Here is a 4,800-nt window from a genome sequence, read left to right as displayed (position 1 = left end):
GCACGAAGGCCAGTCAGGCGGTACTGGCAACGGCCACGCTCAAAATGGTGTATTTTATGTGCCCCCCGCACAAGAGCTAGTCCAGGGGCACTGGCAACGATCTTGCTCGAAAGTCCTTACACATGCCACGGGCACAAGTGCCAGAAAGGTTGAATGATTTTCTAATGTGCAGAGGTAAGAGCTCTCTGAACTTTGCCCAGGCTATTCTTATTCTAGCAGCTACACTTTCAGTGCACCCTCCCCCATTACTAACTTGGTCACTTAGATAGCGGAAGCTATCAACCACTTCTAGTTTTTCTCCCTGGAATGTGGCAGAAATTGTTTTCTGCACATTTACAGTGTTTATAGCTCCTGAACATCTGCTACATACAAAAACTAACTTCCTAGTTAGCCTTCCTTTGATATTGCTGCACCTCTTATGTGTCCATAGCTTGCACTGGGTGCATCTCATAGTTTCTACCTACGCCTTTTCTACAGATCAAGCAGGGCCATCTAGCTGAAGGTGTTTGTGATTTTTCTACCTTCCTACTTATTACGACTTTGGTTTTAGCTAGGTTGATTCTAAGGCCCTTCGATTCTAGTCCTTGCTTCCACACCTGAAACTTCTCCTCTAGTTGACTATGGTGCTGCTGCACCAGTCATTGGGTATGACTCCTTCATTATCACCTGGTTAACAATACGGGTGACTAGGCTATAGCCGACACTGCCAGATATTTTGAGCATCTCTACAGTGATTCCTGATGGGCAGGGAGCCTTCCCTCTCTTCATACTCTTAATTGCTTTATCTACCATGGTACTGTCAACTCGGATGGCTGGTCCCTCTGTTGGGTCAACATTCGGCAGACTCTCTTTCTCCCATTCATTCTCTTTATTGAGCAATCTTTCATAGTGGCATCCCCAAACCTCTTTCTTTGCAGCCTCATTTAGTGCAAGCGTACCATCATCTATGCGAACACATTTCTCTCCCACGACATCACGATTCTCTCTCACACACTGTCTTGCAACACGAAAGATACAAAATAGATAAAAAAATTCTCAGCAAACTGATCCAGGACTGAAACCTCTAGTTGATTACCCAATACCTAATAATGCTCAACTACTAAACCTACTAGTATTTGTTGAGCAAACTAAACCTAGTGTAGTAACTAAACCTTACTACTCTAAATGGGTATGTACTTTCTTGGAAATAATTGAAACACTACTAAATGCTATTTTACTGTGTGTGTGTGTTGGCACTCCGTCGCTTACGTCGAGGGTTCCAGTTGATCCGATCAATGGAACAGCCTGCTCGTGAAATTAACGTGCAAGTGGCTGAGCACTCCACAGACACGTGTACCCTTAACGTAGTTCTCGGAGATATTCAGCGTGACACAATGTGACAAGGCTGACCCTTTGAATTACAGGCACAACAGAAACAGGAAGTAAGAGTGAGAGAAAGTTGTGGTAAAAGACTACAGCAGGGTTCACCACCATCCCCTGCCGGAGCCTCGTGGAGCTTTTAGGTGTTTTCGCTCGATAAACACTCACAATGCCCGGTCTGGGAATTGAAACCACGATCCTATGGCCGCAAGTCCGCTGTCCTAACCACTGGGCCATTGCGCCTCCATGCTATTTTACTATTGTCAAGTAAAAACAAGATGCTTTTCACTTGCTTAAAACTTTAATAGTTAATGCCTCTTAATTACCCATCTTACTTGAAGTTTTACATATTGAGACTGATACATCTGTATCAACAATTTTAACTGTCTTTTTACTGTGAATAAACCAGCTGCTTTTTTTTCCAGAACTTTTTCTTGCTTTGGACAAAATTCTTATTAACTAACAACAAAGCTGTGGCTACTATAGAAAATGTTAGTATATGGTGGAGTTATTCTTTACTTTGAGGTTATTTTAAATTATACACTCATCAACAAGAGACACCATCCCTGTTCAGTAAGAAAAGTAGAGGAAAAAGACTGAGGATTTTAGTTTATGAATTCAGATGTTTGTATTTTTTTCAAGAATAATATTGTTCAAACTAAAAGAAATCCAGACCATCCAATTAGAAACAGCTAAGGTACAATGAAATGATTTGGAGACACAATAACATTTGCCCTTTGTTCAAGAAAACTGCCAGGAAAATGGTATGGATTTAGGGGAATTACTTCCAGCCATTAGATCATTCCTTTGCACTGCAATTCATGTGATACTTAATTAAAGCCACTTAACTTTCAGAGTTTCCTTGGATAGCTTCTCTGAAACTAGAGAAGTTTTGCTAAGACAATTTAATGGTAGTTATTTATGAACCGAATATCAATTGTGAAACTGATTGATGTTACTCACAACAGTAAGGATTTCATAGAAATTATTATTAAATATAATAAATTTGTATTGTCACACGTTTAAATATAACTATTATTCTCTTAGATTGGTTTGTCTCTGCCCTTCCATAAAAAAAAACATTTACAAGCATAAGCCTAAGACAGGACCTCTTTGTTGTCATTAGTTACAGGGTCTCTCAGTAACAGATGTGTGATTCAAGTCCCGTAGGAAATTGTATTCTTTCTCTATCTTGGGTTTTCATACATAAATATAATTTTGTTTGTATGCATGCATTTATGTGTGTATGTCTGTATGTATGTTAATAACCATTTAGATTCACATCTTTCTCAGGACAAAAAAAACAACTCTTTCATGCTAAAAAACATAATATTCATAGAAAAGACAAAATAATCACTATATGCAAAAATTCCTACTAGAATAACTTTCCTAGAAAGTTGTGCAGTTCTGGTTGTGGATGTCTTAAGACAACCAAAACTGATAAATATTTTTTCCAAGAGTTCCTTCAGAAAATTTACTTCAAAAATATATTTGTTATTAATCTCTGACTACATCTTTCCACCACAACCTTTATTATTATTATTATTATTATTATTATTATTATTATTATTATTATTATTATTATTATTATATAACAGTATCTACTTTGAATAAAGCCCACAAAGTAAAGATGTAAAGCTTTTCTTCTCTTTCTCCAAACAGTCTGGAATGGCCTTTTTAAAACAATTCATGGATGCTACCTATCCATCATATACAATGTTTTCTCCCTATTATATGTGTGGTTGCGTTGTAAGTATATATTTGCCTATATGCATATGTAAATACACACACACACATATATATATAAATATATGCACACACACACATACACATATATTCATTCATACAGTTTTCATCAATTTTTTTCTATATTAGGATGGTTGGATGGGTTAAATGAACATATTATTAAGTCACTGTTTTACAACCAGGTGCCTTTCCAGTCACTAATCCTTATCTGTTTCTCACAGTTCTTTGAAAGGAAAAACTTAGTGGATAATTTATTGACAGAAGAAATGACAACAAATGTTGTAACAGTAATTTTTAGAGATGCACAATTGTAAACACACAGACACATACACAATGAACTTCTTTCAGTTTCCATCAACCACGTCCACTCTCAAGGCTTAGGTTGGCTTGGAGAACACTTGCCCAAAGTATTGTGCAGGGACTGAACCTGAAACTACATGGTTGGAAAGCTAACTTCTTAGCCACACAGTGGTATGTTTGTTACCAATTTCAGTCTTGTCATTCCCCCTCACACAACAGAGCAACATTTTTATACTGGAGAATGTTTTCTGTATAATGGTATGTTGATGGTTTCTATCACTTTACACCTAGCAACTACAGCTACAATATGTCCTATTTTTCAATAGCACAGTGTTGTGGTCTCTCTAGTGTGTACAAATTTATGCTAAGTTGCATAATTTTGAGTGAGGATACTTCACAGATTACATTTTAGTATGATCTGATGAGGCTAGAAATGTTGATGTATTTATTGTGTTGAGTCAAAAGTTTTTCAATATTTTGGTAACTTACTTGCTTCATTCATCAAGCTACAACAAAAGCAGTCTAGCATTCAAAGTAGAGGCCATTGTATTGCACCATCTGAAACCACCATTCTGTTAGTTCTTGTCCTTTGAGGGGAAGAACTCCTCCACTGAGGCTTCCATTTCCTCTTGGTTGAGGTAGTATCATGAGTGCAGGAAGTAAGCCATGGATCAGAATAAGTAATAATCTGAGGAAGCTAAGTCCAGACTATATGCTGAGTGTGGCATCAGTTTAATTCCCTCAAGGAGTTTATTCCAGGTCATTCAAGTGGTATGAGGTATTTCATTGACTGGCTGCAGAAGAGCCCACTTTCTGTGAACCAATGCAGAGTATTTTTGCCACACAATGGCATACATCTGCTCCAGCTGTTTGGTGTACAGGTTGGCATCAATGGTTTGATGGTCTGGGACAAATTCATAGTGAATTACCCCCCATGTAATTCCACCATAGGCAGAGTATCACCTTGTGTTCAAAATGCCTATGATTGGTGATATGTTTATGCATGTTAGGATTGCAGAAAAATATCTCCTTTGGATAATTACTTGTTCTGATCCATAGCTCAAGTGCTGTGTTCATGGTACTTCTTCAACCAAGAGGATGTGGAAGCGTCAGTGAAGGAGTTCTTTGCATTGAAAGGCAAAAACTGGTATCAGTGTGAGATCAAAGGTGGTTTCAGACAGTGCAATACGAAGGCCTCTACTTTGAATTCTAGGCTGCTTTTGCAACTTGACAAATAAAACAAATAACTTAACAAACTATTGCAAAAGCTTTGACTCAACACAATAATCCAAGTACTGAGTTGGTATGTCTTAGCTAAAATTTTATTCTTTAGTACTGTCTTGAGAATACTTCAGATTTCATTTAGGTGTGGTTTACAGAATGGTCTACTGTACT

The 4,800-nt window shown here is 37.6% G+C and overlaps 1 protein-coding gene across 2 annotated transcripts in view; it reads left to right on the top strand.

Annotated features, from left to right (window-relative positions):
• Nucleotides 1–4,800, top strand: part of LOC106879970 (zinc finger protein 708) — a 45,794-nt gene that overhangs the window by 7,157 nt on the left and 33,837 nt on the right. The gene's annotated exons all lie outside the window — the stretch shown is intronic.

This window comes from Octopus bimaculoides, chromosome 6 (assembly GCF_001194135.2).
Source record: "Octopus bimaculoides isolate UCB-OBI-ISO-001 chromosome 6, ASM119413v2, whole genome shotgun sequence".
Taxonomy (NCBI): domain Eukaryota; kingdom Metazoa; phylum Mollusca; class Cephalopoda; order Octopoda; family Octopodidae; genus Octopus; species Octopus bimaculoides.
The sequence above is the reverse complement of the archived record's forward strand: the minus strand, read 5'-3'. Positions and strand labels throughout refer to the sequence as shown.